This window comes from Monodelphis domestica, chromosome 8, assembly GCF_027887165.1.
Source record: "Monodelphis domestica isolate mMonDom1 chromosome 8, mMonDom1.pri, whole genome shotgun sequence".
Taxonomy (NCBI): Eukaryota; Metazoa; Chordata; class Mammalia; order Didelphimorphia; family Didelphidae; genus Monodelphis; species Monodelphis domestica.
Window position 1 is genome coordinate 242,908,401 of NC_077234.1, and position 26,232 is coordinate 242,934,632.

The 26,232-nt window shown below is 36.5% G+C and overlaps 1 protein-coding gene across 2 annotated transcripts in view; it reads right to left on the bottom strand.

Moving 5' to 3' along the window:
* The window catches only part of EPHA6 (EPH receptor A6), a 1,223,915-nt gene that overhangs the window by 348,914 nt on the left and 848,769 nt on the right, over nt 1–26,232 (bottom strand). The window lies entirely within an intron of this gene.

Sequence of the window (26,232 nt, forward strand, 5' to 3'; positions counted from 1 at the left end):
TTTGAGAATGATCTACTCCATATCATATTATTTTCTATTTCTTTTAATAATTAATAATAACACATTACATGTTTTAGTTATTCTCTATACCTATTACAAGTGAGTATTTTGTAAATGCTGCTGACTGACCAAACACCATCTAGTTTTTTTTCCTTTGCTGTTCTCTGAAGTAATTAGTAGCCATAATATACATTTATAGCTAAAAGGGAACTTAGAGATTCCTAGACAAAAGTCTTAATATTATACAGAATAGTATCTGAGAGCCACCAAGATAAAGTGACACGGTGAATAGGTAACAGAATTGGGATTTGAAGCCAGTTCTTCTGATTCACTGTAGAACATTTGTTCCCACTCCATCTTCTCGTATATTTTGCTACATTTTACCTCATTACATTAATTTATTTCTTTTTAAAATAGAAATATAATCCATCTCTTTACTATCTTTTGAATTTATGAGAACCTGATAAATTGGCAATTGAGATGATTACCACAAATAAAACAATCAACATCCCCTGGCCTCGTAATTTGGCTTAGTATAACACAAAAGCAAATTTAAATACTTTATTCTTATGCATTTGTTAAAATTGAGTAAACTAATTTAAAACTTACTCCTATATATATGTGTGTGTATATATATATATATATATGCTGCATTATATAAAACAGTGTATATGTATTTATATACACAGGACTTTATACTACTCTATACTTATATATTTTTATATATATATATGCTACTTCATATTTATGTAATGTTATATAGATGCATATATGTATATAAAGTATACTATAAATCTGAGAACATTACATTTCCAAAAAGAGAATTTCTCTGCCTTGAGGAATCATGGGATTCTTTGACTCCTACATATATATTTCCATGCAGAATATTTCCATTTACATACTTATAAAATAGCATATTAGGTGGAGAATGCCTGAAATATATTGTTTTTGAATCATTAAGAGACCAATGACAAAGTCTAAGAGGCTTTCTATGTCGTTTAAATGTAAATAAAGACAAAGGTAATTTATGTCCAATTTTCAGCTAGAACACTTTATTACTTCCTTGGCATTGCATTTTGTTACTATGATTTAATCAAGATATTTTCAGACAATCTATTACAATATTCCATCACTCTATGTAAACTGCACAGACAAGTTAAACACTTACATCTTAGCCAGTAAAAACCATGAGGAAACGTTTTATTAGATCCTCACTCTATTTCCCAATCTTCAAAGTAACAGCGATATCATGGGAATTAATGTTGTCCTCCAAAATGTCATTTTCTTAGAGGAAATTATTGAATAACAAATAGTAACAACTAGCTGGCCTGAAAATAACATTAGTTATTTGAAGATAAAGAGGCTGATATTTGAAACAAAAACACATATTCTCTTAGTTATTGCTGTAATAAGGCAATACAGTGTGACAGAATTACAACTAAAGTTTTTCATTTTCATAGTGTGCATATTTATGTAACATGAGGTTCACCCAAGACCGAGGAACTAATTGTAATAAGAAAGACAATATGGAATTTTTTTATCATTTATCATTTCAAAATCAATCTTTCTTGGGAAAGATACTGGAGTGATTTGACAATTCCTTCTCTGGCTTGTTTTTCAGATGAGGAAACTGAGGCAAACGATATTAAGTGATTTACTCAGGGTCATATAGCTAGTAAGTGTATGAGGTCAGATTTGAACTTAGAAAGATGAGTTTTCCTTACTCTGTGTCTGGAACTCTATCTAAAAGCAAATTAAATCTGATCTAACAAATATTGAATTCCTACTCTTTGAAGTGTATTATGTTGCAGGAGTGAAATTCTTAGAAATACTGAATTTCACAGTTGAAAAGAACTTTATAAGTCACCTAAGCTAGTTCAACTAATAGTTCAATAGCAATCCTCTCTGCAGTATCCGCCTTAAGTGGCCATGCAGCCTCCACTTGAAGACTTCCAGTATTCCATCATAAAATGGCAACCTGAGCATGTATTACCATTGGTAGAGAACTGCTCTAGAGTCAGCAAGCTGGTTTCAGCTCTTGCCTCTGACTATCATAGCTGTGGCACCATGGACAAATTAAATAACCAGTCAATACCCCCACACAATTCTAGAAAACTTTAAATACAGAAAGAGGGGCACTGTGTCCAGAGGCAGAGGATTGGTTCAAGACCCTCATACTTACTACTTGTATCACTTTGGGCAAGACCCTTAAGATCTCTGGATCTTTTTCCTAATGTTCACAATGAGGGAGTTTGGCTTGATGATTTCTTATCTTTTATCTTTAGATTTATGATCCTGAATTACTGATGATCTTCTGGTCTGCACTGGTAGAAGTATTGTTTACACTGGGAGCCTTCTATATTGACTAAATTCAAGTTCTGGACCACCCTCTTCCCTCTTACAACTCTGATAACAATATAAACAATAGAATGTATAGATAATATTTGTGTCACAGTAGTCCCTTTACCTATATATGCTGAGGAGGACTTTGTAATAACCCTAAATATCCATTCTATGAAGCTCCAGGCACTCACTCTGGCCACCTACAACTTCAGAGCAGTTGCCTTGCTCCTGGACACTTTCTCCCTTCCTCATCTTTCCAGCAATACATTTGCTACCTGGGAAAATTCTACCCAGAGCATGAACTTCTTTGGAAAATGATACTCATTGGATAATGAGCAATTGAACTCATTCTTCAATGATGACCATGTTTCCCCCAACCTCCATCATTCCCCTTCCATAATAGTGATCAGGAACACCCACCTACTACTGTTCAAATACTATTTCTAGATCTCCTGGTAACTCCTTATCCTCCCTCACTTCGTCTCTCTTTCCTTCCACTGTGCTTTCTGCATTGCCTGCTCCATAGGGAATGAAGTGGCTTCCATCCTAAACTTCTTCCTTTCTCATTCCCTTTCTCTCTCTGCATTCACAGAGAACTCCAGCCTGCTGGTTGGTCTCCCTGTATCAAGTCTTTCCCTACCACAACTCATCCTCTACTCAGAGATCTGAACATACCATCTCTCTGTTCAATCAACCCTGGAGGATGCCTATTATCTCCAGGATTTGATGCATGACACAAACTCATCCTTTTCCCTCTTCCAGTCTTCTACTACCTTACAGCTCCCATGAATTCTGCAATCTAGTGGAATAGGGCTCTTTTCTGTTCCTCAGCCATGATTCTCCATCTCCCAACTTGGATTTATTTTTGCTGGCTGTTCTTCACTCCTCTTGGATTTCTTTTAAGTCTCAGCTTGAGGTGCAACCTCTGCAAGAAGCCTTTAATTGTCCACCTTAATTTTAGTGTCTTCCTTCTGAAATTATCTTCAGTTTATTCCTTGTGTATTAAAATGGATGTCTGCATACATATTATATTTGTTTGTATATAGCTGCCTGTCTCCTCCATTAGAGAGTGAATGTATGTATATGTCTATTTTATGGGTATATATGTCTTTTATATCTGTATGTATATGTCTATTATATTTGTACATGCACATATATATATTTGTATATAGTAGTTTACCTGCTATCTCTTCCATTAGACAGTATATGTATCTATCAATTTGCATATGTCTATTACATTTTTATGTGTATATATCTGTGTTGTCTCTTCCATTAGTGTATGTATATATTTCTATTATATTTGTATGCATATATATTTTTGTTGCATATAATAGTTTTCTTGGTGTTTCCTTCATGTACACATGCATGTATATTTGTAAATTATATTTGTATATATGTATGCATTTTTGTCATTTGTATGCATAAATGCCAATTATATTTGTATGTGTATATACATATATATCTATTCATATGTCGTGGTTTGCCCCTTTTCTCCTCCATTAGACAGGGATCTGGAGAGCCTTTCTTGTTTGCCTTTCTTTGTATCCCCAGTGTCTAATACATAGCTGATGTTTAAGAAATTACTTGTTGATTGACTGTGGAAAATAATAATATACTTCATGTAGTGGTTTCTTAAATTTTAATAGTAAAGACATTTTATAATTATTTAAAATCAGTTTAATTTTAACTCTCCTTTATCTACTGGTTTATCTCATGTTGCCCACAAACTGACTAAAATAAAAACACTTATCTTGATCCTGCCATCTCCTTAAGCTATTTATTGCCCTATATCTCTCATTCCTTTAATTCATTTCCATTAATGCTCCTTGTCTTTGTTTACTCATCTGCTACTTACTTCCTAATATCTTGAAATCTTATTTCTGATTTCAGCATTGAACTGAAATTGTCTTCTCCAACCATATCTTAACTGCTCTAATCAATGATTTCTTATCATCATCCCTTTTGACGTCTTTGTAGCCTTCAACAGGCTTAACCACATTCTCACCCTTAACATTTTTCCTCCCTAATTTTTTTTGTGACAATGCTTTCTCCTGTTTTGTTCTTTTCCCTATTTGACCACTCTTGCTTTGACCATTATTAATGGTCATACCTATGAATGGACACACCCAGGCCTCTGTCCTAGGCTCTATTCACTTCTCTCTATTCTCTCTACTAAGACATCATATAAATGTTATACTTATTAATGTTGTTGTTGATATTATTATTTATTTATTTAAAATCCCCTACCTTCCATCTTGGAATCAGGACTCAATATTGGTTCCAAGGCAGAAGAGTGGTAAGGGCTAGGAAATGAGGGTTAAGTGACTTGTCCAGGGTCACACAGCTTGGAAGTGTCTGAGGCCAAATTTGAACCCAGGATCGCCTGTCTCTGGGCTTGGCTCTCAATCCACTGAGCCACCCAGCTTCCTCCTTGTTGTCATTATCATGAAGAAGCCTATAGAATCTGCTTTGTGATTGTTTGTACTGCAAAGTTTAAATTTAATGGTTGGACTTAAATTATATGAAATAACGTGGTCACTGAAATTAGTATATCTCAAGTCAGAAGTTTATTTACCAAAAGAGAGGGGAAACAATAAAGTAGAGAAATGTGAAAGAGGTTATAGAAAATACCTAGACTAGTCGTCAGCCAGGAGTGAGTAATCACATGGCCTCCTCCAAGACAGAAGCTAGTCTCTTAGGAAACTAGGAAGGGAGCCAGCCTTTCACTCAGCCAATGAAGCAGTCCAAGAGTCGGAGTCTAAGTTGAAGTCACAATCCATGCTGCAGTCTCCAATGAATTCCCTGGAAGCCTTTCTCCATGAGATTCAATTTCACCAGACTGCCCCAGCCAAGGATTTCATGGCTTTTATGGTGGTTTTTTGTCCCTGCTCCTTTTCACAGGGGCCAATCACAGTTTCCAAATTGTCTATCACTGCCCAGGGGCAGTGTCTGTGGGATTGACTTCTCACCTCTTAAGGTGTTAACTCTCCTCCTAGGATTCACACCTTTCTGAGTTGTCACCTTTGGATTCACACATTTCTGAGTATGTGAACTCTTAAAAGAATTCAAAAGTTTCTGGCTGTTTGAGTTAGAAAAAAGGGAGGAGCTCTTCCAAGTATCTTGCTGGCTTCTCACCTAGCACTACATAGGGTGTGAATTCTCTTAGACTTTTGTGAGCTCCTCCACCTAGTCCAAGTTTGTGTTGATTCAATCAAAGAGTAGACAAAGGAGAGTTAATCCTGTCTTCACAATCTAGGGAAGTACTTAAGTTTGTGTTAACCAAAGTTTTAATTCCAACTGGGCAAAGAGAATAAAGGATTCCTTTTTCATAAGTGTAAACTCAGAATAGACAAAGAGAACCAAGGGTTTCCTTTTACAGTACTATTTGTTGACTGACCGAGAGTTTGTTAAATCAGATTACCTAAATGGTTTGTCCTTTTGGTTGAAGGATAGCTATTACTTCCAATCTCTGACTAATCCCCATTTTTCTATCACCTGAAGGTCTTCACACTTATGTAGTGCCTGATGGTTTATAAAGTACTTTCATCACAGTAACCTCATGCCTCTTATTATTCCTATTTTATTGATTGAGGAAACTGAAGTCCTAAGAAGTCAAACTGCTGCCTGAGGTGGGTCTCACAACCTGTCATCCTGTCTCCAAATCCAGTCCTCTTTCAATATGCCATATTGCCTTCCATGATCTCTTCCTTTCCCCTCTTACCTGTCTACTCAATGAAGAGAGATAACATCTGTCCTGCCTACCAAGCAGAGATGCTGTGATCACCAACTCAAATGAGCTAGCATGTGAAAACTATATTTTTAAATATAATATAGGTAGAAAGAAAAATTTTATGTCAGAGAGAAGTGTTGCAGTTAAGAAATAGGGTGACTGTTTTGCTGCCATTTCTGACACCAATTAACTGTATTACCGATTTCAAGTTTTTCCCCCCTTTTCAACTTTAACACAATTCTCTATAAAGTGAAGATAGGGTTCAATGATTTCCAAGACGTTTTCAGTTCCAAAAAGTTATGATTCTGTGTTAACCAGAATCCTGAGTATTTTAAGTTTCATCATAAAGGAATCAAGAAGGAGACGTTAAGATCTTAGATACTGGTACTGCTCAGAAACTGGTAACTGAGCAAGAAAAGGATGGCTGGTCATTTGGGGCTCGCCTTATTGCCAGACTTATGTGGGTTAACCACCAGAACTCTGGATGGGGCTCTAAAGCCCTAAACTCTGGAACATGTTCCTGAACCCTCGGCAGCATGGAAACAGGGAATGGAAAGTTGTAAAAAGTCATCTATATCTTCTCTGGGCAAGGAGCCCCCGACAACCAGGCAGATGGGAACAAGATTGGTAGTTATAACAAGTCAGGAAAGTGGTGACATTATTCATTTCTACATTAAAACCAGAGAGCGGTTATGAATGCTTTGTTTTAGCCAAAATGTCTTTTCACTTTTCTGGTTCCTTTAACCTGTTTTTATCTAGAGCTCGATGTGTCTGTGTATTTATATCTATGGAACTATGTGGTACAGTGGATAGAAAGCTGGGGCTGAAGTCAGGAAGACTTGAGTTCAAATTTAACTTCATACACTTATTAGCTGTGTGACCCTGGGCAAATTACTTAACCCTATTTTTCTGTTTTATTTGTCAAATGAGTTCGAGAAGGAAATGTCAAACCATGCCAGTTTCTTTGCCAGGAAAACTCCCAGAATGTATATATACATGTCCCCCTCTTCTTTCTGTCTGTCTGTCCATCCATCCATCCATAAATCTGTCAATCTCCCTCCATTCTCCCTCTCCTCTTCTCTCTCTCTCTCCTCTCTCTCTCTGACTCTCTGTCTCTCTCTGTCTCTGTCTCTACTCTCTGTCTCTCTCTGTCTCTGTCTCAGACTCTCTGTCTCTCTGTCTCTGTCTCTCCTCTCTGTCTCTCTCTGTCTCTCTCTCTGTCTCTCCTCTCTCTCTCTGTTTCTCTATCTCTCTCTCTGTCTCTGTCTCAGACTCTCTGTCTCTGTCTCTCACTCTGTGTTTCTCCTCTCTGTCTCTGTCTCAGACTCTCTGTCTCTCTGTCTCTCACTCTGTGTTTCTCCTCTCTGTCTCTGTCTCTGTCTCTCTGTCTCTGTCTCTGTCTCTGTCTCTCTCTGTCTCTGTCTCAGACTCTCTGTCTCTCTCTCCTCTCTGTCTCTCTCTCTGTCTCTCAGTTTCTCTCTCTGTCTCTCAGTTTCTCTCTCTGTCTCTCAGTTTCTCTCTCTGTCTCAGACTCTCTGTCTCTCTGTCTCTCACTCTGTGTTTCTCCTCTCTGTCTCTGTCTCTGTCTCTGCCTCTGTCTCTGTCTCTGTCTCTGTCTCTGTCTCTGTCTCTGTCTCTCTGTCTCTGTCTCTGTCTCTGTCTCTGTCTCTCTCTCTCTCTCTCTCTCTCTCTCTCTCTCTGTCTCTGTCTCTGTCTCTGTCTCTGTCTCTCTGTCTCTCTCTCCCCTCCCCCCCAAACAAATAGCTTTCTCTTTTCTACAAATAGACTGGTCTTTTTTTAAAAAAGTAGGAAGATGGCAAATGCTTCTGCCATGCCTATGAAAGACTATACAAACGGTGAGCTATTACTAATGCTAAGTGTTTATTTCTAAACCATGATTGTAAATTTATTTCCAATGGCTTTTCCAGTAGAGTAGAAATGATGTTTTACTCACTTATATAAAGCCCTAGAGCAAAGCTGTCTATATTGAAATAATTGTGAAACTCGGGATGAGAAAGACAATTTTCTTTGAGACAGGTTTATTAGATAATGTTTCTTTCTTTCTTTGAATATCATCTGGTTAGAAAAATGGAACTATATTGAAATGATACATTTCAACATGTAGTCTATTAAGAATTAAATTAAACTTTGTGAATAGGAAATAACTGGCTAAAACCAGTAGCACAGTGGCTAAGGAGGAAGGATCTCCTGACGTGAATTATTTTTTTGAGTTTTTAAAAGTAGCATCTTACATTAGAGACCCAGGCAATCTCTCAGTGGGGATTTAAGGAGAGTGTGAGAGAAAGGGGGAAAAACCAAACAAACTACTTGGCTATTTTTAGTGAACGTTTTCTTTCTTTCATACAGGCACATGACTTCACCACTCTGTAATCAAGATCATTCTTGTTTCCATTTCCATTTCAAAATAAAATCTGCTGTTTGTTTTCCATGTGCAATTTTCTATGGACTTGTGCTCCATGTTAACTCTTTTTTAATGAACATTTTTAATCATTAGAGAAGTATAATATTGACCTGATTTTCTGGAATGCAATATTAGTACTTCTTTCAATCTGCCACTGTACTAGAGGTGTTGCTTTGTGCTCTCAGTAAAAACTTAGAACATCTTTTGGATGGTTATAAAGACAATGTTAAAAACATTGTTATTCCTATTCCTACCCCCTTTACATAAAAATAACCTGAACTATTTTTAACAGCAAGGGCTGACAAAGCAAAAAAAAAATGGTTGTAATTCTTTTCTTCTCTTTCTCCCATCCCCGCTGTTGTATGCAATCTTAAATCACAAATCTCAAAGCAAAGAGAAGAAATAAGAAAAATGCAATTTGATTTTTGCTTTTAAAAGTCTGTATTTAAAGGATCGCATATATTGCCAAGTACTAACCTTCCTTGCCTTGATTTCTTTAGCCCATAGAAGCATCTTCTTCCTCATCTGAACTCTCCTAGCACTTATGGTCTAGAGCACTCAGGTGACACTTATTTTATGATGATGGTGTTATGATTGCATTCACCTCATCTATCTGGAAGCAAGCTATTGAGATACCATACATATTTTCAAGAGGCCCAGATGAGGAAAAAAGCAGAAAAGTCTTTTGAGAAGACAAAAATAATGTCATAAAGTCTGGGCACCAAATTATTCAAGAGTCCTTTTGGTTCCAATTGAGAGCTTATTTACAGAAAATTCTAAACTCACCTATAAATCCCAAGATCCTGACTTTAGTTATCTATTTTCCAAATCTTATCAGAAAGTGGTAGCTGATCAAAAATAGAGAAAAGAGCTGATACTGTGGCTGTCATAGAAGCAAAGGTTAAAGCTGAGTTTCTAGAAGGAAGGTAGAAGAGCCAAAAAAAAAAAAACTCTATGAAACACAGATACAAGACCCAAGAAATAAACACAGCAGTTAGGAATTATGTAGAGTTGTTGTGTAGTCCTGTCTGACTCTTCATGACCCCATTTGGGGTTTTCTTGGCAAAGATACTCCAGTAAACCACTGCCTTTTCCTTCTCTAGCTCATTTTACTGTTGAGGAAACTGAGGCATACTGGGTTGTGACACAGCTAGGAAATATCTGAGGCTGGATTTAAAGTCAGGTCATCTTGATTCCACAGCTTTTGCTCACCTAGTTGCCCCATAGTTAATGTAGAGTCTAACAACCATAGTTCCTAAAGGTATTATTTATGCCATAACCATCCTTAATGCATAATGGTTAAAGCACTGGGCTTGGATTTAGGAAGATTCATTTTCATGAATTTAAATCTAGCCTCAGACACTTACTAATTGTATGTCCCAAGAAAAATCACCTAATCCTTTTTGCCTCAGTTTCCTCATCTGTAAAATGATCTTGAGAAGGAAATGGCAAACCACTTCAATGTCTTTGCCAAGAAAATCTCAAATGGGGACACAACGAGTCAGATAGGATTAAATCATGGAAACAAATATTGGAATGGGATGGGAAGTGGAGTGGGGTACTCACACTGAGAATGAATGACTGTCTGGGATATTAAAGAAGAGATGCTTATATCAGATAAAGAGGGTGAGCTATGTTTGCAAAGTACTCATTTCCATAGGGGGCAACTAGGTAGTATTGTGGGTAGAGTGCTGGTCCTGGAGTCAGGAAGACCTGAGTTCAAATCCAGCCTCAGACAATTCCTAGGTGTGTCACCCTGGGCCAGTTATTTAATTTTCTGGATTTTCTGGAAAAAAAAAAGATCCACTGGAGAAGAAAATGGCACCCATTACAGAATTCTTGCCAAGAACACTTCGCGAATTTCTATGGTCCATGAGGTTTACAGAGTCAGACATGGCTGAACAATAGCATTTGTCCATTATACTCTACCTAAGATGGAGATGTGTGCAATACATCTTACAAATAGTTCCAACCCAAAGACTAAAAACAAAAAATTGCTTAAAAGACGAAGCCATCGGCAATTCAAGAAACTCCATTATCTGGAATGGCTCATACTCTTAGGATTTATTAGTTGTGCAGGGGATACTAGTTTGGGCAGCCTGGTGGCTCAAGGCAGCTAAACAGCTTAGAGGATAGTTTCCTGAGTCTGAAGCCAAGCGGAATCATCTTCATGAGTGTAAATCTAGCTTCAGACACTTACGAGCTGTGTGACCCTGGGAAAATCACTTCATCCTGCTGGCCTCATCTGTAAAATGAGATGGAGGAAGAAATGATAAACTGTCAGCGTTGTTTCCTAGAAAACTTCAAACTGGGGGTGGGGGTGTGTGCAACTGGGTGAATTGGCAGCCAGACCTAGAGATGGAAGGTCCTGGGTTCAAATCTGACCTTACACACTTTCTAGCCTTATGACCCTTGTTAATAGGTTATCCCCTATTGCCTAGCCCATATGGTTCTTTTGACTTGGAGCCAATACATAGTGTTGATTCTAAGAAGGAAGGTAGAGAGTTTTTAAAAAATCCATTTGGATCATGAAGTGTGGGACGTGACTGAAATGACTGAACAACAACAAATACTGGAGATAGTCCCAACACATATTCATGCTTTGGAATTTTATATTCTGAGTTTAAAAAGAAAAAAATACCATGATTTGACAGAAAAGATAATTTTAAACTTTTTCTAACTTTGACCTCCAGAAAGTAAATAGTGGAAGACCATCAGATTTAATAATTAGCAGGTCTTTAGCCACTGCTATTTCAGGCAGGGATGGAAGGCAGATTTCAAGGGATTGAGATACGTGTAGGGGTTGAAGAAGTGGAGGGAGAGAGAATAGGATACTACTTCTAGAATGAAGGAGCAGAAAGAGAGATGGAGTCAATGGAAAGTTTCCTCTAGAAGCATGTTTGGAGTCTAAGGTGAGACATCCAGCAGATTGAAATGAACGAGAGAAAAGGGATGACTGATGGCCAACGTCATGCAAGATATGGAAAGGCATGTGATCAAAGTACAAGAGTTAGCTTTGGAAAGGCGGAAGCAACTCGATCCTCCAAGACTAGATGGAAGGATAAAAGGATGAATACAGATATTGAGAAGTTTAGAGGATTCCGTGGGGAACATATCAGATTATTTCAATAATCTTGCTAAGGTAGAGTGGCTGGAAGTGAGGAAGCTTGAGGTGCAAGAAGGGAAGATGTAGAATAACATACATGCAAAATGTGTTAGGAAGCTGTCAGGCCAATAAACATTAGTAGAAAGGAAGGACTCTAAGAAACAGGGATTTGTTGCTATTCATATAGAAAGATTAAAATGACATTGTAGTGACAGAACAGGAGTACAAAGGAAAAAAAAAACATTCTGAGAGTAATTAGAGAACCTCTCGTTCCCACTTTGTTCTAGTTATGTTGTTTTTGACCTTCCAGAAAATATTACTTCGATTGGAAATGAAATGGAATGACTGCTTCCAATTATTTACAACATATACAGATATGGCAAAAACCATACCTTCCAACAAAAATTCTACCTAGGTAGTTACTCAGTATCATAACTGAACATAATATTGCTACATATAGCATTAAATAAATCTCTTTTGTAATTCCTATGTTTTGAGTTAAGATGCACTTGAAGACCAATTTTCCCTTCTGAACATTCCACATTTTGTGCCAGAAAGTGAGTAGAAATTATCTTCATTTAGAATGGAGAAGACGCCTTGGAACAATCATCACAGAAACTCTGGAACACTGAAGATAATTCTAGCAGTAATATAATCAGTATCATATTATAATCACTGTCATATTATAACATAATATGTAATCACATTATATATAAATCACATCATATATCATATATATAATACCATATATCATATAATAACCTGATTATCAACAGCAAAAAAGAGAGAACTGATTTGATTGATCACAAACTTGGTTCACTATATATAGTTAGTCCCAGCCCTGATTGTGCCTGACACTCTATTGAACTGTTTACCTAGGGCCATATTGCCATCTGTTTCCCCTTACCATCTCCCTTAACCATCGCTTTCCCTTTCAATTCACACATGTGAGTGCCCATTCATACACTTATCATTTATGTACATAGACATATATATTTAATATTTGCATGTGTAGATATGTCTGTGTTTTGGCTAAGAGCTCTGGGTGATAATATAGTTTGTCCTTTTGCTATGTATTCAACAAATTCAAAATGCTGCTTTCACTAAAAAACAACAAAAAACAACCCAACAGATTTGGGGGAAACTGTTTTAAAATGATACTCTAATTTCCAAAAGCACAAGAGTCTATGAAATCAAGTTTGCTGTGAATCATCTTTTTTTTTTTTTGATCTGGTGGTAGTGTCATAAAATACTTAGGGTCCCAATGCTCTCCCAATGTTGTTCTTTTCTGTTTTCTCTTTCACTTAGAAAAGAGTTAATATGCTGATGAAAGGTGTCCTTGTTTATGCATACACAGCTAAATCTTTTAAAGAGCTCAGGCTGTTTGGCCAAGAATTATCTTTACTCATTTAAAATTCATCGAACACCAATTTCCATGGAAAAAAAATAAACAAACGCTCCCACTTTCTTCTGTTCATATTGCAACTGCTACTTCATCCTTCTGTAAGCCTTCATAATGCTGTGTTTATGACAGCACCATCTGTCTCTTCAAGTATTATGACTTCACAGCAAGATGAGGTAGAAGTAGGTGGATCATGTTGGGGTAAAGGAATGGGTTTCATCCAATGGTTCATCGATGTAGCAATCACTACTTTACAATGTTTAGATTTCATGCAATTTTTTTCTCCACTTGTATTTTTGTTTTTCCTTTTATTTTTGACCTGTTATTGTATTGGTAGAAGGAAGAGTGATAGGACTCTTTCTACCAAAGCAGTCTCCATCTTCTCTGCAGCTTATAGTCTTAGAGTTATCGCGAGAGCTGTAAAATTTTACCCATTTTACAGATGAGGAAACAGAGGTAGAGTGTGGTTAAATTACTTGTCAGGGCTCACACAGCTAGCAAGTAGCTAATACTAGATTTAAACTCAGTTCTTCCCCACTCCAAGTTAAGAGGCTTGTTCTGGATCACACAGCCAATATGTGATGGGAGCATGACTGAAGCTGTAGTTTTTCTGGCTTTAAGGTTAACTTTCGATCATCTTGACCATTTCCTTCTTTTAATAGCACTTCTAGGTTTATGGATTATTTACACATGTTCTCTAATTTGGTCTTTATATTAACCCTGCTATTATTATCCTCATTTTGCCAATGAGAAAATTGATAACTTAACTGACTTGTCCAGGATCACAGAGCTGGTTAGTCTCTAAAGTAGGATTTAAGTCATGCATTCCAGACTCCAAGGCAGAATTCAACTCACTGTGCCCTCTGGGTGCTCCTTCCTTTATAAAGAACAATAGTGACATGTTTAAATACTGCCATAAGGTATATAAAATGTTTTTCATATATATTATCTCTTTTCATTCTCATAACAACCCTGTAAATCAGTCCTAGAGGTATTATCATCGCTATTGTATAGTCATGTAATTCAACCCTCTTACTGTAAAATTTAAACAATATTTTTTAATCAGCAAAAACCTGCCTTTTCACCTCTCCTCTCCTCTTCTCTCACCCACACCTGAGACCTAAAGAAAAAACCCTGTTACAGATATATGTAGTCAAACAAAACAAATTTCTACATTGGGCATGCACCAAGCTTTTTATCTCATTCTGTATTCTGAGTTGTTCACTCCCCTTCTGGAGGTGTATTCACCATGTTTCATCATGGGTCCTCGGGAATTGTGGTTAGACATTATAATAATGACAGTTCTTAATTCTTCCAAGTTTTTTTTTCCCTTTACCACATTGCTGTCATTGTATAAATTACTTTCTAGTTCTATTCACTTCCCCAGGCATCAGATCATACAAGTCTTTCCAAGTTTTTCTGAAATCTCTCCTCTTCATCATTTCTTAAAACACAATAATATTAAACTCCTTTTATATAACACACTTATCCATCCCCCAATTTAGTTTTCCTCCCCAAAGCTTATTTTTCCACTTCAAAAGAATGATACATAAATTTTGTACCTCCTTACAGTGTTTTTTGTTTGTTTGTTTAGTACTAATCCCTCCCTTAATGGACCTTCCGTCTAATTCCAATTCCATTCTTTCTGTTCTATTTTCCTGCTGAATTAAATGCATTTTTGGTTTGTCTGTCTTCTCTGACCCTTTAACTCATTTAGATGGTAGTAAAGTTAAAGTGTTACCTGCTTTGCTCACCCCATCCTCCTAATATGGATAGATGTCTATTTGTGAATCCTCATTATGAGATAATTTTCCCTACCCTTCCTTTTTTTCCTTCACCCTTCCTCTCAATGTATTGCCTGTATCTTCTCTGTTCATTCTTCTCTTAAGACCATCAAGACACACCATATTCATTTCTAAGCCTTGTACAATTGGTCTCCTTCAATTACCTCTGAGGATGAGGGTGCTCAGAGGGGACATATGTATTATCTCCCTATCTTAGAATGTAAATAGTTCATCTTTGTTGTATCAATTATTGTTCATTCATGCTTACAATTCTATATTATTTTATATTCTCTTTACTCTTGTGTTTGAACCTCAAAGTTTCTTTTGCAATAATGGTCTTTTTATTAGGAATGCTTAGAAGCCCTTTATTTCATTGAAAATTCATTTTTTCACCTGTAGCTTCCTCCTTAGTTTTGTTATATAAATTATTTTTGGCTTTAAGTCTTTTTCTTTAGAATATTGTATTCTGAGTTCTTTGTTTCTTTATAATGTTGGCAGCTGAGTCAATTCTTTCTTTTTAGCTGCTTGAAATATTTTTTCTTTAACCTGGAAGCTCTAGATTTTGGCTGTGGTGTTCCTGGGAGTTTTCATTTGGGAATTTCTTTTAGGAGGTAAGAGATAGATTCTTTATATTTCCATATTACTCTCTGATTACAAGAGAACTAGACATTTCAAAGATTTCTAGAAATATGATATCTAAGCTTATATATTTTTTAACACCATGGCATTCAAATAGTCCAATGATTCTTAATTTTTTCCACTTAATCTGTTTTCCAGGTCAGTTGTTTTTGCCTCATGAAGCCTATTTGGTCTATTCTAATTTCAAGGAGTTTGTTGCTTGGGCAAGGCTTATATTATTTTTTGACAAGCTTTTAATCTTCTTTCAAATTTTTTTTTGTCCACAGATCTACTTTATTTTGTTATCCCACTCAAAAAGTCTTTTCACTCTTTTTAAAAAAAAATGTCTTTGTTTATCTTTTCCAGAAATTCTAGTTTAGTTTGTACCCAACCCATATTTTTCTTTAAGGCTTTGCTTATAGATATTTTAGAGGCACTCTTTTCTTTTCTGAGATTATGTCTTGTGGTACCTGGCACCATATAACTCATTATGGTGGGGTTCTTTTTTTGTTTACACATTCTTCCAGTCCATTTTCTAACTTTAGACCTGATGTTAGAGTTAGTCACTGTCTTACTTCTTCAGGGAAAGTGTAGACTAGTCCTGCTGCTACTTTCTTAGGGTTTCTTAGGGTTGCATTATTCAGGATCTCAAGGACAAGCTTGGGACTAACAAGCTTTCAGTGCACCCAAAGTGGTCTGATCCAATGCAAAACACCTCTGTCTGATAGCTAAAATTATTTGTTTACTTGTCCAAAGTCATAAAACTCATAGGTTTCTGAGTCAATATTTGAATTTAGATCTTTAGGATCATCCATCCTAAGGTCCATATCTTCTGGTATTATAATTACTTTATATTAGAAGAAATTTATAATCAAGTTGTTATAATGATCCTATTCAACTCTCCCTATGCAATGGTTTCTCTGGAAACTTTAAATACCCAAACATTATTTTCCTACAAGCATGTTTTTACAGTGCCTCGTTCAGTACCTTGCACATAGTAGGAGACTAATAAATGATTATTGAAAGCATAGCCACTATTTCCATATGGCATTCCTATAGTCAGTTTGAAAATTGTTCTTATATTTTGGCCACTGTCCCCCTCAGCCATTGTTGGCTTTGACATATGACAGACTGCCAGAGGGTGAAATTCAGCTAAGAAAGAAGACCAGCAGAGGAGTCAGTTCCTGTCCTACATCATATTTACAGAGCATTGCTTCTAAAAGACCGATTTCAGCCCAACATTATTCATTTCTACCCTTTTCCAGATAAGTAACACAGCCATGTGTCATCCCTGGATAGAGTACTGTGCTAGATGACACTCCCTCAGTAGCTGACAGTCCCATCTTGGGAGGAAGCGCTCTTCAGAAATAATTCTCTCCTTTCTCTGCATGCGCTTGGTACATGGTTCCTGAAATAGGTGAGGGTGAAAGGTTGACCACAATTAAAAATCAGCCCTCCACAAAGAAATATTGGGAGGACAATTTTTTTCCCTATTCCACCCCTGAATCAGTTTCTGACAACTAAAATATGACATAAAAGTGGCTCAAAACACAAGTCAATAAAAGTGATTTGTCTAGTCTGAGAATGTCTCTAAATCATCAAATATTATACACAGAATGTATTTTTCACCCAACTAGACGTAATTTAAAATCGCTGAGGATCATTTTTCTCTAAGGGAGGCAGAATTGTAATGTCACATATATTAGTAGAAAAATTCAGCCAATTGATACGCCAGCTGACATCGCTCCCTATCCCCACCACTCACTTGTTCATCCCCACATGGAAAAAAAGATCTAAACAAAACCACATTTTCAAACACATTTCTGATGCCACTAACAAAACAAAACAAAGACACTAAAGCTCAGCATATCCTGAATGTGTAAGATGGAGTTCGGAACTCCAATGTGGTTTACCAACAACAATAAAAAGACTTTTTTGGGGGCTTTGAAAGGAAAAGGAAAAACAAACATATAGGAGAAGGAGCAGTGGACTGAGTGAGAAGACTTGAGTTCTAACCCTGATTCTGTTTTTTATTATTATTTTTTTTACTTCATCTCTTCTCTCTTTCTATCTCTTTCTATCCCCAGGCATGGGATGAATTAAAATGACATCAAAAGTGCAATTCTATGTAATACTGTATACTATTATAATTTGTCAAAATTTCAAATTGTCTTCCTAATCTTTCATTTTAAAATAACTTACATGGGGATACAAACCTTTAAATTCATTTTCCTAGACTCACGGCAATGGATTTCTTTCTTTAAAAAATATCTATCCCTCTGTCATGGAATGAGAAATATGGAAATGTGTATTGCATAAAAGCACTGGTATAACTTGCATGAGACTATTAACTGAATGGACAAGGGAGGAAGGAAGAGAAGCTAATTCATAAAATGTCAGAAAACAACTGGTAAAAATTGTTTCTACAGATAGTTAAAAAAAGTTTAAAAAACCGAACCCTTGTCATGTGAATAGTTCTAGGTAAGAAAGATCAAAAATATGAAGTCAGTTCTCAGTTAACAAATTCATGTTTTTGACATTCCAATGAATAAATACTCCAAATCACTCACAACTAAGGAAGTGTAATTTTAAAAATTGCCATTCAAAGAATACACCATTGAGTAACTTTTATAGGCGCTGCCAAAATATTAAGCTCAAGGAGAAGGGCTTTTAAGTTGAGGGATAGTAAAGAGAATATTTTCTAGTGGGCTGCAACATCCTCCAATCATCTTTGTAGTATTTCTGGGAATAAGCAGACAATGCTGGCTTTTTTTAGTGCCCTTTTAGAGGTAAACAAAACTTAGAGTGCCACATGCTGCTATTTGCTTTGAATGTTTATTTTATAACTTCTAACTAAATGCTTGTTAATAGGTAATGATTGCATTTCCAGACCATTTAGCAAGTTTATGACCTTCAATATTTTTCATATTAAGACCCTAAGTCTTTTTCATCCTACATAATTTTATGTTGGATCATTACTATGATTATTTAATCTAGGCAAAATTAAAAAAACCTGTTTTCCTTTATAGACTCTCTTTAAGTGGATGCCCATTTTTCATATATGCAATAGATTCTTTTTTTAAACCATTTTCTTCTGTCTTAGAAGCAATACTGTGTATTCGTTCCTAGGCATAAGAGTGGTAAGGGCTAGGACATGGAGGTTAAGTGACTTGCCCAGGGTCACACAGTTAGGAAGTGTCTGAGGCCAGATTTGAACCTAGGACCTCACATTTCTAGGATTGGCTATCAATCCACTGAGCCACCTAGTTGACCCAAGTAATAGATTCTTTTTTTTTTTAAACCCTTACCTTCCGTCTTGGAGTCAATACCACGCATTGGCTCCAAGGCAGAAGAGTGGTAAGGGTAGGCAATAGGGGTCAAGTGACTTGCCCAGGGTCACACAGCTGGGAAGTGTCTGAGGCCAGATTTGAACCTAGAACCTCCCGTCTCTAGGACTGGCTCTCAATCCACTGAGCTACCCAGCTGCCCCCTAATAGATTCTTTCAAAAATTATTTCCTTAATTAATTCAGAATATTTTTTCCTATGGTTACATGATTCATTTTCTTTCCCTCCCCTCTTTCCTCTGGGAGCCAACAAGCAATTCCACTGGGTTTTACATGTATCATTGATCGAGACCTATTTCCATATTGTAATAGTGGGAGAGACAGAGGGGCTGCTTGAAAGATGTGAGAACCAGGAAACCAGCTGCTGTACTGTGTAGCAACTTCCTCCTTCCTCCACTAGGGTTAGACAACCTTAATGGAGTCTGGACCTGACCAGAAGGTGAGTCAACCCCTCTCAACTTTCTTCTTTGACTTTGAAATCCTCCCTTCTATTACAAAACTTAAAGACAGTCTTCTGTAAACTAAAATGGCCAATTTATTTCTTGGGAAAAGAAAGATATGGAGAGAGGGGGTAGAGGGTGGAGGCACCAAGGAGACCCTACTAGCTGTCCCCTAATGGCTACTTTAGATGGTGGGATCAAACTGGCTTTCAAGGGTGAAATGGTGATCTAGGGTGATCTTTAGTAACAGGGCAAAAGCACTTTGCTTCAGCACAGCCAGGTAGAATGGGGTATTAGAAAAAGCCACTCTCCTCCCTACCTCTTATCAGAATCTCTGGTGAGAGAGTGAGATACCAGACTCAGTTCTGACCAACATTTTCTGCTCTTTGAATCTTCCATAGAATTCCCAATTCTCCCTTCCATTGCTGGTTGAATGTTCCATCTGCCTCTCCTGGATCCATCTTCTTTAAATCTCATATTTTCCTTTGCTTTTGGCCACTTCTCTTGACTACAATAGATTCTTAAAAATCATTGAACATAGACCTAGAAATGGACAGAACTTTAGAAGCCTTCTGGACCAATCCCATGTTACTGATGAAAAAACTTGGACTAAAGGAATTTAAGTGACTTTTCCAAGGTCAGATACATAGTAAACATCCGAAGTAAAATCTGAATTCAGGTCTCTGACTCCAGAGATAGTTTTTTTTTTCTGCCAGAATTTCATCAATCCTTCAATTCTTCTTGATTTTTGTACCATTTTGAGTCTTCTACCATTTAGTTATCATCTAGAAGTTAGTCTCAAAACACAGTTCAGCAATCTGAACCATCATTTGTAATGCTTTAGAAATTATGAGAATTCTTACAATTATATTCAAAGAAACATTTTCTCAGAGAAAAAAATAGAAAATTAGGAAGGAATAAATGAAAAGTAATAGTAGAGAAGTTGGTTAAGTAAACAGAGAATGTGAAACACAAGCAATATTGGCTTTGAATCTTGCCTCTGATCCTTATTTGTTGTGTGAATCTAAGCAGGGCATTTAACTACCCCGCTGTGATTTGATATTTAAAAATTATGTCACTGTCTTAAAAATTATGAATCTGTTGTAGTCTTTATTTTTCTTTGCTATAAAATGGGTACAATGCTACCTATAGAATTACTATGAGGCTGATAGGATAAAATATAACTAAAGCATTTGGAAAATCTCAGTGTCGTATAGATATTAGTTGTTATGACACATTTTGACACTGGACTCAATCAATTCTGATTTTAAGAACTAGTTGATAAGGAGGCTAATTTCCAATGATCATATAAGGAGCCTTAGAGGTTACCTAGCCTGAGAATTCAGTTATAGGATATTCTCTTCAATACATAGAACAGATGACCCAGCATTGACTTTAATTAGAGTGATAATCATAATGCACTTTAATGTAGTTTTTTAAGGTTCCCATGGGAAATTTTCTATGACAAGCCTATGTGGTAGCTAGGTAGTGTATTATTATTTTCTTTTTATAGATAGGAACCTGAGGTCCTGAGTGCTTCAACTGCCCATGGTTCACCAGGTCAGACAGAGATAGCTACCAGAAAGGCATCTTTCTTTTCCCCCTACACTTCTCTCCTAACCCAGGCTACCCAGATACCACCAAGATAGCCTGAGAACTGGACAGTTGGGTAGCACAGTGGAGTGAGTGCCAGGCCTAGAGGTCCTAGATTGAAATCTGGTTGCAGACACTTTCTAGTTATATGATCCTGGACCACTCACTTGACCCTAATTGCTTAACCTTTATTATTATTCTGCCTTGGGATTGGTACTTATTATTGATTCTAAGACAGAAGGTAAGGTAAAAAAAAAGATAACCTGAGAAGGATGAACTGCTAGTGAAAGTCCTTTTTTCTCCAAATTTTCTCTCAATGCTCCTTACTCTCCTCTTATTCCCTGCCATTACTAACTTCACATTCTCTGCTCCTTTGGAAAGAGCATAGGATCCATTCTACACTTAGATCCTTCAGTCTACCCCCTCCTTCTTTGTGGTAGTGGAATGAGTCTCTCTAGGACCCTCAACATTCAAAGAAGACATAGCCACTCATTGCTTAAGTGAGATTGAAGGAAACAATTGAAATCTTTTCAATCATTCAATGTCTATCAATAAGCATGCATTGAGTGATGGATAAACATCAGACCTCCTCATCTTATTTGCTCCTCATGTAAATTCCTACAGGCTTTTCCATCTGCTCTGCTGATATGCCTGTTAGACTATCTGGCACCATTGGCCAAAATGTTGAATATACCCCAAAGTCTGTCCACAGGGCTTTGCCATATCCCTTCCCAATGAATCCTTGGGACTTTGAAACCTTTCCATTTCCCCTGAAAAATGGCCTGATTGCTTGCTCTCTCTCTCTCTCTCTCTCTCTCTCTCTCTCTCTCTCTCTCTCTCTCTCTCTCTATTTCTCTCTCTCTCTCTCTCTCTCTCTCTCTCTCTCTCTCTCTCTCTCTCTATTTCTCTCTCTCTCTCTCTCTCTCTCTCTCTCTCTCTCTCTCTCTCTCTCTCTCTCTCTGTTTCTGTCTCCCTCTCTTACTCCCTCTCTCTCTCTCTCTCTCTCTCTCTCTCTCTCTCTCTCTCTCTCTCTCTCTCTCTCTCTCTTTCTCTTCTCTCTCTTCCTTTCTCTCTCTCCCCATTTCTTTCTCTCACTTTCCCTTTCTGTCTCTGTATATCTGTCTGTCTCTCTCTGTCTCTCTACCCCACTCTCTCTCTGTATCCCTCCCCTCCCCTTCTCTTCTACCCCTGCCACTTCCACTCTCACTTCCTCCAGTTAGAGGAGGGAATATCTCTGGACAGGAACTGTCTGGCTTTTTATATCTCCCGCCATTAGCACAGAAATTGACACATAATAAATACTGAATAAATTATTTTTGATTGATCCATTCATGCTCATGGTAGTCCTGCCTAATTTTTGTAAGCTGTAATTGTTAAAAAAAATTCTTCCTTTGGGAGTGCAGTTAAGGTGGCATCATAGAGACAGCAAACTTTCAGACCTCCAAACACCCTTTTTTACTGATTATAAACTAAATGCTCATAGAGGGCTGAAATTCAAACCTAACAACAAAACAGAGCAAAAGAACTCTCCTCCTGCACTCAACTTAAAAGACTGCTGGACTTAATCCCATCAAAGCCTCCAGAAGGCAGAGAAGCTCAAGCTCCAACACCCCTGCCCCACAGACTGCACTGAGAGATTTACTGACAAAACTCCAAGGATAAATGTGGAAAGAAATGCTCAAAACCACAAAAAGAAGGGGAGAGGAGCAAGAATCCAGACAAAGGCAGGGAGTAAAGAAGAGGGGAAATATAAGCAAACAAAAGAAAAAGAAAAAAGAAATTACAATCCACATCTTCTATACAGGCAATGAAAAAAAGCAAAAGGAACAGAGAAGGATGAGGGAACACCAAGAAGAAAAACAGAAAATCCAGCAGATTGGATACAAGCTCTGGAAGAACTCAAAATACAATTCAAAACACAATTAAGAGAGGCTGAAGACAACTGGAAAAAGAACTTAAAAAAACAAGATAAGTCATATGGAAACAGAGGCAATTGAACTGAAACAAGAAAATAGTGTCTTGAAAGCCAAAATCAACCAGCTTGAAAATGAGGCAAAGGAGATGAAAGATGAGGCAAAGGAGATGAATGATGAGGAAAAGAGGATGAAAGATGACTTCCAAGGAAAACAGACCAGAAGGAGAAGGATGACCAAAAAGCCAGGAAAGAAATCTCGTCTTTAAGAACCAGAATACGGCAATTAGAAGCAAGCGACTTCATAAGGCAGCAGGACACTATAAAACAAAATCAAAAGAATGAAAAAATTGAGGAAAATATGAAGCATCTCATTCACAAAACAGAAGATTTAGAAAACCATTCCAGGAGTGAAAACTTAAGAATCATTGGTTTACCAGAAGACCATGACAAAAGAAAAAGCCTGGATATCATACTACAGGAAATTGTTGAAGAAAATTGCCCAGATATTCTAGAACAAGAGGGAAAAGTGGAGATTGAAAGAATCCACAGATCACCTCCTGTATTTAATCCCAAACTGACAACACACAGGAATATTATAGCCAAATTCAAGAATTATCAGACCAAGGAAAAAATATTACAAGCTGCTAAGGAGAAGTCATTCAGATACCATGGAACCACAGTGAGGATAACCCAGGATCTGGATGCATCCACACTGAAGGACCGAAAGGCATGTAATATGATATTCCAGAAAGCAAGGGAACTTGGTCTACAACCAAGAAACAACTACCCAGCAAAACTGACTATATTCTCATGGGGGAAAGTATGGTCATTGAACAAAATAGAAGAATTCCAAGTATTTGTAAAGAAAAGACCAGACCTAAACAGAAAATTTGATGCTCAAACACAGAACTCAAGAGAATCATCAAAAATTAATTAAAAAAGAAGGAAAAAAGAAAAACAAAACCAAAAAAAACCCCACATTATTTTTAAGAGACACAATAAGTTAAAATAATATGTATCCCTATAAGGAAAGAGGTCATTGGTAACTCTTAAAAAATTGTTATAATCACATGGGCAGCTAGAAGAATTACACTTAGAGGGAAGAGTGACAAACTGTATAGGATGAAATGTATAAATATGTATATAGATATATGTATGCATAAATACACACACACACACATATATATACATACATATATATACACAACTAAAGCTAAAAAAAGAGGTTAATACTAAAAGAAATGGGAAAAGAAAGAAAATGGGGTAAATTTATATGTCACAAAGAAGCTCATGGCAGGAGGTTGGAAAACATCAATACACTGGAAGGGTAAAGAGGTTGGAGATAGGAAATATTCAACTCTTATGTGCATTGAAATTGATTCAAAGAAGGAAGAACAATGAAATCCTTTGGGGCAGAGAATTGATTTTTGCCTGAAAGGTAAGAAATGGACTGGTGGGGAAGGAAGCAGTATAAGGGAGGTAGAGGGTTGGGGGGTAGTTTTAAAAGACTGTAAAGAAAATAAGGGGGGAAAATAAGGGAAGGGGTAGAAAGGGAAGTAAAATAAGGGTGGGAATTAGGGGGACTGATTAAAAACAAAACATTAGTGTAGAAGGAAATAGTAAAAGAGAAAAAGACAGGTCTAGGAGTAGAAATCAAAATGCTGGGAAATACACAGCTCTTAATCATAACTCTGAAAGTGAATGGAATGAACTAACCCAAAAAATGCAAATGAATTGCAGAGTGGATTAGAATTCCAAACCCTATCATATGCTGTCTACAAGAAATATACATGAGGACAGTAGACACTCATAGGATAAAAGGAAAAGGATGGAGGCAAATCTATTGGGCATTAGCTATTAAAAAGAAGGACGGACTCATAATCATAATATCTGAGAAAGCCAAAGTAAAATAGATCTAGTTAAAAGAGATAGGGAAGGTAATTACATTCTAATGAAAAGGCAGTATAGAAAATGAAGAAATATCAGTACTCAATATGTATGGACCAAATGGCATAGTATGCAAATTTCTAAAGGAGAAACTAGTGGAGCTCAAGGATGAAATAGGTAGAAAAACTATACTAGTGGGAGACCTGAACCTTCCTCTATCAGAACTAGATAAATCACACCAAAAAAAATAAATTAAGGTAAGAGAAGTGAATGAAATCTTAGAAAATTTAGAGTTAGTAGACATGTGGAGAAAAATAAATAGGGACAAAAAGGAATACACCTTTTCAGCAGCACATGGTACATTCACAAAGATTAACCATGTATTAGGGCATAAAAACATTGCAAACAAGTGTAAAAGAGCAGAAATAATAAGTGCAACTATCTCAGAATACAATACAATGAAAATAGTAATTAGTAAGGGTAAATGGAGAGGCAAATCAAAAATTATTTGGAAAATAATACAATTCTCCAAAATTGGTTAGTTAAAGAACAAATCATGGAAACAATTTATAACTTCATAGAAGAAAATGACAATGATGAGACATCCTTTAAAAATCTATGGGATGCAGCCAAAGCAGTACTCAGGGGGAAATTCATATCTTTGAGTTAATATATTAAGAAATTAGAGGAGATGAAATGGGCATGAAAATTAAAAAAAAATTAGAAAGTGAACCAATTAAAACCCCACAGATGAATACTAAATTAGAGGTTCTAAATATTAAAGGAGTAATTAATAAATTTGAAAGTCAAAGAACTATTGATTTAATAAATAAGACTAGAAGCTGGTACTTTGAAAAAACAAATAAAATAGAAAAAGTACTGATCAATCTAATTAAGAAAAGGAAAGAAGAAAACCAAATTGATAGTACCTATCCAAGATGAAGAGGACCTCAAATAGAGAGGAAATTAAGGCAATCATCAAAAATTATTATAACCAATTATATGGCAATAAATATGGCAACCTAGGTGATATGGATGAATATTTACAAATATATAAATTGCATAGACTAGCATAGGAAGAAATAGACTATTTATTTAACCCCATATCAGAAAAATAAATTGAACAAGCCATCAAAGAACTCCCTAAGAAAAAATCCACAGGTCCAGATGGATTCACAAATGAATTCTATCAAACATTCAAAGAACAACTGTTCCCAATATTATACAAACTATTTGACAGAATAAGTAAAGAAGGAGTTCTAACAAATTCCTTTTATGACACAAATATGATACTGATTCCAAGGCCAGGCAGGTTAAAAACAGAGAAAGAAAACTACAGACCAATCTCCTTAATGAATATAGATGCAAACATCTTAAAGAGGGTACTAGCCAAAAGATCCAGCAAGTGATCACAAGGGTTATTCACTATGACCAGGTAGGATTCATACCAGGAATGCAAGGATGATTCAATATTAGGAAAACCATCCACATAACTGACCATATTAACAAGAAAAACAACAAAAATCACAATTATCTCAATAGATGCAGAAAAAGCCTTTGACAAATTACAACATTCATTCCTATTTAAAACACTTGAAAGCATAGGAACAGAAGGGCCTTTCCTAAAAATAATAAACAATGTATATC